Raw genomic sequence first — 13,618 nt, 5'->3', positions numbered from 1 at the left:
GTATATCAAATATTCTCATATACTCTGGGATTCACTCACAAATAGGCCAGTACAAATAATTAATATTTTACAATTACACTTTATTCCTGTTGGTCTACTTTTAAGCATCAAAATACCATGGTAAAAATAACTAGATCAATTATTTTAGACAGAATGTTTCATTGTGAACTATGTAGGTCACTTAAGGGTAAAGATGAGTTTCATCATGTCAGGTCTATAAAAGAATTTGTCATATTAAACATTATTATCATTAATTCATGAAGATGAACAAAAATAACATTTGAAATATAGAATCTACAATGCTTCACCTTTTCAGAGTAAACATTAGTAATATAACCACTTATAATCTAATTTAAGGTCACAAGCTGCATTTTATGTAAATTTAAATACTATATTGACCTATTGCACCATTTTTTTTTTCTTTCAGTAAAAAAAAAGCGGCCGGCTATAAATCCTGAAATGCATCGCGCGCAGAGTAATATATAGTATTTTATATTTACAGAACGTCGAAATCAGTAGGGAATGAGTCTTTAAACTTTATAGACATAGGAGAACAAGAAAGAACAGTCACGTAAAACTTTATCTGTATCTGGCATTGCATATTTGACATTCCCATTCAACGGTATCTACTGTGATGGGGGAGGTACATGTATTTTTATGATACCACCTCCCACACACAACAGATCCACTCTGTTGCCTGCCTTTGGGCAGTGCATGACACAGCCTCACATGCTCTTATAGATCCTTTTTGGCCTCTCAGCAATAGTCTTCTCAGAACAAAAAAAAAAGCTTTTGTGACCAATTTTGTAAATACTCATTTGAATTACTTCATATTTTTAATGCTATATTTGAGTACTACGATTTTAGAAGAAAATTCAATGTTTATCTATATCTTTTTACATCAATTTGTTTTAAATACTTTTTTTACGGTTTTTAGCTTCTGTTCTTTAGTTTTTTTTATATTTTTTTAAATTAAATACTTCCATTCTTTCGTTTAATATAATGTAAGTTGTTTTTTTGTATTTGTACATGAAGAGAAATAAATGTTTATTTGCATACCATCATTACAAATGCACTGCAACTAAACCAAATTTAGATAAAACCCAGTGCTAATTAATTACTATATAAATGTAATTTATTATACTATTTGTTTTCTAAACATTATAACCAAACTGGTTATATAGTAAATCACAGTGCTAAATTGTGATGTAAATGTCATTTATCATGTTTATATTAAATTCCTACTTTATCATTGTGTTTATTTAACAGTTAACCAATTTAAAATTACTAATTAGCATATATAAAACTCTTAAATAGTAGGGTAAAAACAAGCGCGTTTTTTTTCATGTGCGACAAATTTTTTTTAAACATTAGCCACAGTAGACAAAACACTTTACTGAGTGCGAAGCGTATATTCGATAGACAACGATATCTTTATTGATGTTGACAAAGGAACTGATTTGTTATCCAGTTTAGTTAACTTCTTACAATTTACTTCTTAACAACAATTCTTATATATAACTTTAAGTTCAAACAACATAGATACTTCATGTTCTTTTAAATCGGTTGTTGGCGGAACTTGTGGATTCGACTAATTCTTAGTCGAGCAGCCATATTTACCTTGCCCGCTGATATTCATAGTTGGACTGTTTGTCCCTTCCATCGATCGGAAATTGGGTTAGGTTGGTCTCGAGGAAATAACAACATATGTATACATAGTGTGCCGCCAGATCTCTCTAATCACATCCAAAGCAAGGGAAAGAGGGACCCAAGTGCGATTAGCAAAGAAGATTCGCAACTAATATTAAAGAAAATAGGAACTTTCCTGCAAGTTGGTTCAGGTAAATATAATTAAATTTTTATATTTTTATATATTTCATGTAATTTAAACTGTTAAACAAGAACCTGTAAGTAAATGTTTTTACGCTTTTTATCTGTTCAACTTGCCATAAGATGCTGAAGTCATTGTAATACCTACAACCTCGACCGCTGAAACAAATAGCCCTAGTCTCGTCGATCAGATGAGCGCACGCAACTGTAAGTTAAAGCCCCCTTCCCTACGTTTTTTAGATCTAATTTAAGATCACAAACTATATTTAATGTAAAAATAATACTACCGTAGTTCCCCGGGTATAATCCCACCCCCCTTGTACGTGAAATTTGCCCGAATTTGGGAGGTGGGACTATACCCGGGGATTTCCCACTGCATGAACTGAAAATGACGATATTTCTTCTAGCTACGATTTAGGCTATCTAAAAGCTATATTCCGATGTAGGCCTAGCAATTAGACGGCCAGGACATCTAGGCCTACACGGCCTAATTGGTCTTACCTGTGCTATGCCTACCGTATAGATTTTCCCCGAGATTTCTACTTAAAAAATACCCTAAAATGTGATCTAGGCTAGGCCTAGCTTCCTAAATCGACATGAACTCGATCATACGAGTTCTCCATGTTCACCCACACGCTCGAGCTCTCTGTGTAAATCGCATGTTGTTGCATGTGACACAAACTCTACTGCACAAGCCGGTCGGTATAGAGGGCGGTGTTTTTTTATGGTAATCAAGCATGCAGAGTAGTGTAAACAACAAGAAAGAATGTACACGACGGCGAAAGGATGTACAAAACGTGACGATCGGGGCATGCTAGCCTTAAGGTTGTTTTCAACTTAACAATGTTTAATGAGTTTTAAGTCAGCCAAATTCAGAGAAATTACTCTATTTTTTTGGTGAGAAATTGACGTCGGCCTAGCTAGCTACAGTAGGCCTAGGCCCACCTCTGGCCTAATGTTAAATTATACACTGGGACTTTGCCCGGGGATATGCTTGCGTGCGAAGGTAATCGTAAAGTCGGGGGTGGGATTATACCCGAGGAACTACGGTATATGGTCCTATTGCGATAACTTTTTTCGTCTTTAAACGGTTAAAAATGTGAAAAATAAGTCGATTCTAATAATTATAGCGGCCCGCTATAAATCCCAAAATGCATTGCGCGCGGATTGATATTTTTGTTTTTCACCTGTAATTTGCCCACTTTTCGATCGATCGTGAGGCCAAAACAAATGGAAGACTCCTAACTTTTCAGCGAAAATACCGGGTTTTCCCCAATGTATCAACGGAGTCTGGCAAAAATAGAAAGACAATTAATGCAGCAACTATACAACGTCAGGCTAGGTATATAGCTAGCGTACGATGACCGTACGTTACCGATGTTTACCAGCTAGGCCTACAAAACTAAGCCTAGCTAGGCTATGCCTAAGACCGTCCATGAGAGGTCGATCGCCGCGAGCTACTTAGGTAGTGCATTGTTTCTCACTTTTTATCATAATTTACCATAAAACGTACATTTAAAACAAGGAATGACATGGTTTAATGTTTTTAAAGTGATATATATGTATTATTTTCCAAAAAACGTCCAAAATTGCAGGGAAGGGGTCTTTAAATATAATAATAATTGAATTAAAATCAGTAGTAATTTTTATATTATTCTGATTTTCAGGAAAGTAATAATGAGTTCTACATGCCATTAGCCACTCCAACTTGTCAAACACCGGCGTGTGATGTTATGGATACTCAAATGAGCCTATATCAATTTTGTGATCCAACATTTGCTTCAACTTATTCAAATTAAATGCATTTCTCAATTCCAATTAAATATCCTTTATCTGCACCGCTAGAGCAAGTTTAAGACCGTACTAAACGTTTCTACGCTCTCCATTCTGAAATTGCCGATCATTGTAGGGCGTATAGCTCTTAGTTCTTGCGAAGACAAAGATTACCAGACTGTCTGTGATCATGACCACAATGCAAGATGTGACAGATGTCTTTTGTCTGAAATTTATGAAGCTTTAAACGAAGTGCGCTGCAGAAAATGACATGCAGTACGTAATTACACAGTTAATTCAAGACATCGAGACGTATATCTTAAGATCCATTAATCAAGACGCTGCATGACATGATATTTTAGGAGATTTGAATCCTGGTTGTGCCCTAATTGTTTTAGACTGAGCAATAAAGTTTTTTTTTTTTTTTTTTTTTTATTGAACACTTTCATATTTCAATTTAAAAAAATAGCTTAAAATAATAACACTTTCTTATTAATAATAATATACAATATACATTTCTCTTAAGAACAAAATGTAAATAATTTCATAATGTAATAAATATAAATCTTCTTTTTTTTCTCTCTTAAAAACAAATCTATAAATAATTTGTTGTCAAAATTTTTTTTTTTTATAGCATATTTCAATTAAAAAATAATTTAACTAAACATATAACTTTCTTATTCAAATAAATAGTTATTAGGCCTACTTACTAAATAAACAGACGATAAAAGTCTATAAATAATTCAAGATTAAAAAACATTATATAAAAAAACAATACTAAGTCTTTTTTTTTTAAATGCAAAGTTACCAGTCAATAAGTTCATGTTTTTCCAAGAAAGTACTCCATTTGTTTAAGTAAGTATGATGCTCCCCTTTAGTTTTCAAAATATATTCTTCTTGTTTAACGTGTAACTTAATCTCATTCACGAATCTTGCAATATTAGGCTTACTTTTTCTCATTTTACAGCTATATATGTAGTGTCGACAAATTAGTAAAATAGTATTTAGGGCTTTAAATGTTTTTTTTCTAACTCCAAAAAGGCATAATTCGGGGTTAATAATTACATTTATATTAAAATATGATTTCAACCATTGTTTAACCTTTCTCCAAAATATTTTAATTTCACAGCATTGTGCAAAAATATGTATTAAGGTTTCTGTTTCTGCTTTACATAAAGCACATAAAGGTGAGTCAATTTTCCCAATTTTAAACAAAAAGGAGTTATTACCTAGAATTCTATGCACAATTTTATATTGAAACCAGATTAGTGGTGTGGACATAGTAAGTGAGAAAGACATGGTATTAATAATTTCCCACTCTTTATCAACATATAAAGTATCCAATGCCTTCTCCCACTTAATTTTAGCTTTCGATTGTTTTTTTCTGGAATTGATTAGAGTATTATAAATTAGCTTTGATCCTTTTTTATTTTTAATAACTACGCTAAGGTTAAAAGGTAGTAATGGACTATTTATTTTTCCTTTTGGAGAAATTTGATTTAAAGACGTATGTTGTCTGACCGCATTTATTAGGCCTTCATATTGAAGAAAGTTTATGTTAAGGTTATGATGTTTACTAAATTGTTTAAATGGAGTTATTCCATGTCTATCAACTAAATCATTTATAAAATTCACCCCATGATTACTCCAGTTTTTATAATAGATACTTTCTCCGCCGACTTTAATATTGTCATTCATCCAGAGTGATTGTCTACATATCGATTCGGTGCTCATAGGAATGTTGTGTTTCACGAATACGCACCACGCCTTCATTACATCCAGCCAAAATGCATTGTAGGGCTTAACCTTCGCTAATTTGATTAACTTCGCTGATCCGCCTTCTATGAGCCAAGTTTTATGAATATTCAACACGATTGGAACTAAAAGAGCCCAGCCCGTCTCATTGGACGTTACTAACCGTCTAACCCACGTGATTTTTACCGATTGAATATATGCATTTATATCGACCATTCGTAAGCCTCCAAATTTCTTTTCTTGTATAAGTTGATCTCTGGATATTCTATCCACCCCTTTCCATATGAAACGATATAGTTCTGACTTAAGTGATTTTATTACTTTTTCAGGGGGATCGGGTAATGTCGAAAGGACATAGGTAAGTTTGGACAGTAGTAAAGACTTAACTACCGTGATTCTTCCCAAAACAGTTAAGTTTCTTTTTGACCAATGTCTCATTGTATTTTTTATTGATTTATATGCGTCTTCATAGTTCAGATCTACCATTTCATTTAAATTTGTACTGAACCGAATACCCAATGATACAAAAGGCTCTCCATGTTTGATCCATTTTATATTATAGTTTTCGCATATTGAGTCACCTCGGTCTTTAAACGAACCAACCCAGACAGCATTTGTTTTGTTCACATTCACTTTTAGCCCGGAAAATTTGGAAAATACTTTACCGTCTTTACCGTCAAGAAACAATACAGTGTCGTCCGCATACTGGGATAATCGATACTCGTGATTTGCAATTGATATTCCTTTAATTTGTTTATTTTTAGATATCATTGAGGATAAAATTTCTGCGCAAAGAAGAAACAGGTATGGACTCAACCCATCCCCTTGTCTACATCCTCTTTCAATTAGGAATGATTCGGAGAGGAAGCCATTAACAAGAACTGAGGATCTTGCATCTTTATATAGTACTTTCACCCATTTTTGAATGGATTGTCCGAAGTTAAAATTTTTAAGAACGCAGTTAACAAATGTATGAGAAATGCAGTCGAACGCTTTTTCAAAATCTATCAGTAAAAGCAGACCAGGAATTTTCTTCTTTTCACAAATTTGCATAATATCATACATAAGTCTTGTATTTTCGCCTATATATCTCCCATTAATAAATCCTTTCTGTTGTTCACTAATTAGTATATCAAGGACCGATTTTATTCGTTTCTGCAATACATGACGAAACAAGTTTATAAGTGACACTTAACAGGGTAATAGGTCTCCAGTTTTTTAGATACTCTCGGGGTTTATCCCCCTTAGGCAGTAAAGTAATTATTCCTGACTTTTGGGAAATTGACAGTTGACCTGAGTTATACGACTTGTTAATAGCTCTCAAAAGATAGGAAACTAAATCCGCAAAAAAGAACTTAAAAAACTAATAGCTAAAGCCGTCAATACCAGGTGACTTTCCATTTTGTGACCTCTAAAAGTTCATTATAAGTAATTGGCCCTTCAATTTTATTTTGTTGTTCTTTTGTTAATGTTGGTAATGTAGTCATAGTTTTGAGAAGTTTTACAATATTTTTTTCGTCATCTGTTTTGTGGTTTGAGGAATAAAGGTTTTTATAAAAGTGTCTAGACTCCTCAAGAATTTCATTTGTGTTTTGCAGAATACTATTGTTGCTTTCCTTTACTATTTTATTTATAGTTTTATCAACAACATTTTTCTTTTCCATATTAAGAAAAAATTTGGTGGGCCTTTCGCCTTCTTCGATCCATTTAAGTTTAGTTTTCATCATTATTCTTTCCATCTTCACTTTTCTGATACCCATAAGTTCCCCAGACTTAAGTTCTAGTGTACCATTTAACGTGGAGTCGCCCTTATTGATATCAAGTGTTATTTTTTCAATTTCCCTTTCTAATTCTTTTTCTTTTTTATTTTCAGTCTTTTTCTTATAAGCCCCGTAAGAAATTGTTTTTGCTCTAATTTCCATTAATATAATTTCTAAAAGAAGTTGATCACTGATGCTAAACAGCGCTTTATTAGCATCTTTATTATCTTTTTCGTTTTGCAGTATATATTGTTTCCGGACTCTATTTATCGTTTCCTTAACTTGTTGCACGTATTGAATATCTTTTAATAAGGTATTGTCAAATTTCCAATAGCCTGGTCCGTGTTTTATCTGGTTCATCGTCATTTTAATATCTACGAGTGAGTGATCGGTTCGGTAACCTGGTTTTATATTACATTCCAGCATTTTGCTGTTTAGTTCAGATGAGATTAGGAAATAATCAAGCCTGGCTTGTTTATTGAATTTATTCTGTCTCCAAGTAAACTTTTGTTCATCTTGGTTGTAAACCCGCCAAACATCTGTAAGATTAAATTCACTACAAATATTTATTATCTTTTCTCTTGCCTTTGGGTTATTAAGCTTTAGATAATTTTTAGTCTAATTTTTTGTCCAGAATACAATTCCAGTCGCCACAAACGATATTATGTGGGTTTTCATATTCTAAAACAACTTCCCTCATTTTGTCGTAAAAGCCGGGGGTGTCGTTGTTGGGCCCATAAATTGAAATTAGCGTAAATTTTAGATCATCAACCTTTACCTCCAACGCTAACATATTTCCATCATTATCTTTTTTATGCTTTGTAACAGTGTAGGGAAAGTTATTATTGAAAAAAATTGCGACTCCCCTTGCATTACTACGATATGAACTAAAAAAACAATCAAGGTCCCACTCCAATCTAACAAGTGACTCAGTTTCTGCCGAAAAGTGTACATCTTGGAGGCAGATAATATTGTATTTTTTTGACTTTAGATAGTGTAACACATCTCTGCGTTTTGATTTTTCTGCTAGACCTCGACAGTTCATTGAAACTATTGATAGCGTATTATTATTATTAGACATTTTTAATTGTTATTTTTTTACCTATTTTGTTTATATATAACGGTAGATAAAATAATAGAGCAAGAGTATATATGGTGTCATAATGGTTGTTTTGTGTAACAACCATAAACCATAGCAGGCCAAAAATTGTTTTAGCTTCGGGGAATATGTTTACATTAATCAACAGACCGATTCTATTGCATTGTATTTTAGCACGTTTGTAAAATTTGCATTTTATGTTAATTAAATTTTTGTTACAGACGATTATAAGTTTACTTGATTGCTCTCCTATATTTTCTTTTATTTTAACAATAATTTAAAATAAAGTTTTTATGGGGCTTAACAATGTCTATACACCATGTTCCTGCCGAAATGAATGAGTCGTAATTAGTGTTAACCTCAAGTATCCAGTAAGTTTTATTACTAATTGTCAGTGGGCAATTACATTTTCCAAGATCATTAGGTAAAGTAAAATTTGTATGTAATCGCAGTCCAAAATAGCCACGTGCTGTGACAATGCGTATTGCTTTTGTATTCAGATTACCAATTGTTCTATCATACCTCGTGTTAAAATTAGCATATGTGTTCAGGTTTTTTTTGTTATAGAGTAAAAATAAAATAAAATAAAAAAAGAGAAACAAAGAAAACCCACCCAACAAATGATAACAAGACCCCGTATATCCTTCCCCCTTCCAAACCCCCGAAACGTAAATTCTCCTCAAATATAATAATAGCCTAATTTTCTTTTTTAAGCAACAAAAAAAAAAGTGAAAAAAGATAAGTATCAATACAATCATCACTGATATACCCCTAACAGGCATACATACAATATCAGTACATTGTTGGATAAATTAATATATCATATTGCGACACAGAGTTATGTTTTTAAAGTTAAAGTACAGCATATACAGACAGATTTACTGCACTAGTCTCGAACTCCCGTCTTCTTCTACAATTCTTAGTACGACCGGGTAATTTAAGAAAACTTTTCTGCCGGGTTTCTCCTCTAACAGTCTCTTACGTTTGGCACACAACCGCTTCCTCTTTGTTCTCAGATTTGGGGTAAAGTCATCCGTTATCCAAACTTTTTTTCCCGGAAAGGGACTGTTTTTCAAGTTTACAGCTCCTTTCATTACTTTAATTTTGTCGGTGAATTTATTGAAGGCAATATGTATTGGCCTCGGATACTTGGCTCGTTTACCACCTGTGGGCAGGAATGTCGGGGTACGGTGAGCTCGTTCTATGTCCATAGGCCTATTGCTATCCACTTTCAGGTATGTTTTAAAGAAGCCTAGAATATAATCTGAACAATTATTACCTTCCGACTGCTCTGGAATGCCAAAAATAACTATGTTGTTCCTCCGTTGCCTATTTTCCAGTTCGTCTACCCGATTTTGTAGTACTTCCATATCCTGCGAGTCTGCCTTTTCATCTAAATTTGCCTGTAGTGATTCTTGGGATGCTTTCATATCCTTAACCTTCTGCCACATGTTTTTGAAATCCTCTTCCAAAATGACGAGCCTTTCGTTAATGGAGTCTAGTATTTCCAGTTTCTTTAGTTTCCCTATAATTGTGTCCAACTTGTCCTCACTGTCCGCTTTTGATCTAGTTTTTGTTGCCATATTGTATTCGATTGGTTATCCTACAGTACAATTGTATCTTCAGTATGTTTAACGTGCTCGGTAACTATTGCATGCATGCCTCACCTGGGCGTGGAGGTTTAGGTATTCATATTACCCGCTGCTCAATTAACATAAAGTTAGCAGCCTAGCGGAGCGAATAAAAAACACGTCCGCTCTCCATGAAGTCACAGTCACAATAAAGTTTGTACCACGTAAATACCGCAAAAGCCAAAGAGACTGGTTTGGAAAGCGTGGACTTCCGTGGCACATAACGGTCTTGACGAAAAAGAATAAAGACAGAGAGGTACAGATACTGTTTACGGTTTAGAGACTAAGCCTAGCTATAGCATGTTTAAAGTGGAGCTAATTGAAAGTGATTACATACAAAGAACAGGGAAGATATGGCAATATTTTCCAAAAACTAATTTCTAAAAAATCGGTCAGAAAATAGTGTTTTTTTACTACATTACACTTTTTCAGTAACTTAGGGGTTATTAGTTTACAATACGTCGCAAAACACTTAGCGACTGACGCGTTTTAGTCGCCGGTGAACGCATTGGTGAAATGTCTCCTCTTTGGTAAATTATGTGTTGGAAAATGGCGAATCAATTTTATACCATAACAGTCGGAGAGCCGCGTTGGTAACGCATCACTGATTTCATACATTGTGAGGGCGCTGTTTGTAAACAAGTCACGATTTTGTGCGAATTTAATATGGTGGTAAAAATTCATTTTTTGGATGTTAAATCGACTTGTTCATTGAATTTTATGACGTTCAACGTTAGTTAATATATATGAACAATATACCGTTATACTTTTATTAGGTTTATCATTTAAAATAATTTGGTTTTTTTACATTTAAAGCCGCACATCCATTTTTTTTTATGTCTGAAAATACGGTAAAATTGCAAATTATAAAAGTGAAGTACAAATTACAAGTTTAAAATCTATTATAGAAAAATTACTAAACTACCTAATGAAGCAAAAATTAACGTTCTACGTTCACCTGCAAGCAAATCCCACCAATCAAACCAACCACCTATAATTTCGCGTACCTCGGGGAATACCGATCTCTGCCGATTCTCTTCAGTCATAGGACAACCTGCCTCGCGATCATTCTAAGGCTAAAGCGCTGTTAACTCTGTTCGAAAGTCGTTTCGGCCTAAAAAGTGCAAATGGTCATTCTGTCGGAATTATATTAAAGCTCAGGTACAGGCATGAATTTTAAATATAATATTTGGTTAATTGTACATAAATCAAATATTTGTAACAGAAATTGAGACAAAAAACATGAATTTCTCTTAATATGGTCAAATACAAAATTTGGCAAAATTCTTCCATAAAAACCAGGAAGACTTTTTTTCAGTAGTTAGGTAGTTAACCTAATGTAATAACATGTCTGATGACTCCCTAGACAGTGAAAAAAGATGGTGGATATACAGTGGATAATTTTTGCTATAGCATGAAAATAAAAATCTGAAGTTGAATAAAAATATCAGAAATGTAATATTCAAGTTATATTACCTATATTTAGTCATCTGATCTGATATTGAACATTTTTTACCACACCGTTTATTTTTCATAGCTTTTTAAAATGCCTCTCTATTTACAAAATTTGTGTACAAAAGAATAGAGATTTTACTGTGTAATTTGAACTATCCCCCCACTGATAAGAAAGTGCTTATTTTCAACAAGCTCCTGTAACACAAATAAAATCCAAAAAATTATGAAACATAGGGGAAACTAAAGATCGATAATTATTGGAATGTACGATCAATAGAAATTTTTTGCCCGTACCTGGCCTTTAAGTAAAACATACAATTTGATTATTATTGATATGTATATTATGTTGGTAAGAGATTTGGTTTTGCAAATATGTATAATGCATCTGATTAAAATGTTTAAAAGTCACTGAAATATCAATTAACAGTTGTAAACGTTTATTTATTCAGATCATACATTAGAGGCATATCAAATGGTACAGTAATTGAATAAATTCGGAGATATTCTGTTTAAATAATGTTCAATATGGGTCATACTAATCTTCGTCCGGGCGAAGATTAGTATGACCGTTCAATATTGTTTTGTAAACTAGGCCTATTTAATTGAACAACAACAAGGTACATTCGTCAGAATCCAATTTTTGTTCATGTTAAATAATGAAATGAAACTGAATTGCTGAACAAACTTTAAAAAAATATATACATACACCACATATTATATTATACAGTGAGGTTCTATCAACAATATAAATAACACATCATACTGTATGTGAATATATAAATTAACGATGTAACAAGTCATTTCAAACAATTAAAATAATGTTTATATATTATGTTATAGAACAGTAACAGTATGCCAAAGACTCAGCAATTATTTACATGAAAATGCACATTCAACTACAGTATTATTATTTATACAATATAAACAAACAACATCAAATCAGTTATAATTCTTTTTTTAAAAACATACAATTGAAACCTTTACATACCCAAACTTTTTTACACAATTCTATTGCCAATACAAAGATTGGATATAGAAAGTCTTTGATACGAAACACCAATACAATTCTGAGCTATACAGATTTATTTTACACGCTTCATAAATATTATTGTTACGATGTTTTTCGAATACTGCACTACAAGTCAATACCTTCTTATATATATTATATACTATACTATATTTGACGTTAAGTCTTTTCAATAAATTTAATGTAATTATTTTAATTTAACATTCATATTTTACTCAATTTAAAGTCATTAAACGTTGCATACATACAAAAAGTTTACACAATACAAAACACAATTACAAACTTTGACTTAGAGATATTGACCCCATGAAAAAATAATTTTAAACCACTTTAATGTCATAAAAATGGAATGCCCTTATTATATCCACACTACTTGATTACCATGGTTTTCAAGTACTAAAATAATTGGTTTTGAAAACAATGGTAAACTAATACTGTAATATGAAAACAATATGAATTTTCTAAAACACTGCTTTGGGGTAATGAGTGTAAATGAACTCCAAAATGACTGCACAACCAATTTTAACCCTTTCTTTATTGTGATATATTAGTATTAGTATTATTATTATTATTATTATTATTATTATTATTATTATTATTATTATTATTATTATAACAGTTGACAATTTTAACTTTAATAACTTTTAGATTTAAAACTTTTATATTACATTGTGTAAAAAGTTATTTTAAATTCCATGAACAAATTAAATACAATTCAACAATTTACCATTTAGTTGTACTCTTTAGAAGTCATTAGTGTTAAATGTAATATATGGCAACATTAATAATAATATAAACCATTTTCAAAGTTATATGAAACTTAAATTAACCTCAAATTTGGTTATGTTTTATATTAAATTACAAGGTTATCTTAGAATGCAATAAATAAAACTTTGTTATAAAATATTAGTGATTTAGTATGCTCATTTGATGTTACTGTATAATTATGAATGACCGAGTATAATCCTACTATGAACTAGTATAAATACCATCCCCTTACTTAGATTAAATTTAAACACAAGACTTTGGTGTATCCATTTATGTATCTCTCACTCAATAGTTTTCACCCAAATTTTATAATTAGAATCTCTGAGACTATACACGGTCATACTGTATACAGTAAATTGAAACACTAACAAAAAATAAATGACTAAAACTAAAAAAACAGAAATATTTATCTATTCAAATTGTTTCCCTTGATATACTTAAACTGAAGTATGGTACTTAAATTTCATTTTTGAAAATATTTTCAAGGGAAATTTATTTCAAATAAACATGTTTTTTGTTT

The 13,618-nt window shown here is 32.0% G+C and overlaps 1 long non-coding RNA gene across 2 annotated transcripts; it reads left to right on the top strand.

The window, feature by feature from the left end:
* The first annotated feature begins 2,882 nt into the window (after window positions 1-2,882).
* LOC144837949 (uncharacterized) lies at window positions 2,883-7,692 on the top strand. 2 transcript variants are annotated; one of them, XR_013611582.1, is made up of 5 exons: window positions 2,883-3,295; window positions 3,498-3,879; window positions 4,733-4,790; window positions 5,688-5,716; window positions 6,123-7,692. It is a non-coding gene; the product is annotated as an uncharacterized LOC144837949 (long non-coding RNA). The 2 variants fall into 2 exon arrangements; XR_013611581.1 differs by lacking the exons at window positions 2,883-3,295; window positions 3,498-3,879 and having other exon boundaries at window positions 4,476-4,790.
* Window positions 7,693-13,618: the final 5,926 nt, after the last annotated feature.

Source organism: Antedon bifida, chromosome 3, assembly GCF_963402885.1.
Source record: "Antedon bifida chromosome 3, ecAntBifi1.1, whole genome shotgun sequence".
Taxonomy (NCBI): domain Eukaryota; kingdom Metazoa; phylum Echinodermata; class Crinoidea; order Comatulida; family Antedonidae; genus Antedon; species Antedon bifida.
This window is presented reverse-complemented; position numbering and strand designations above follow the sequence as displayed.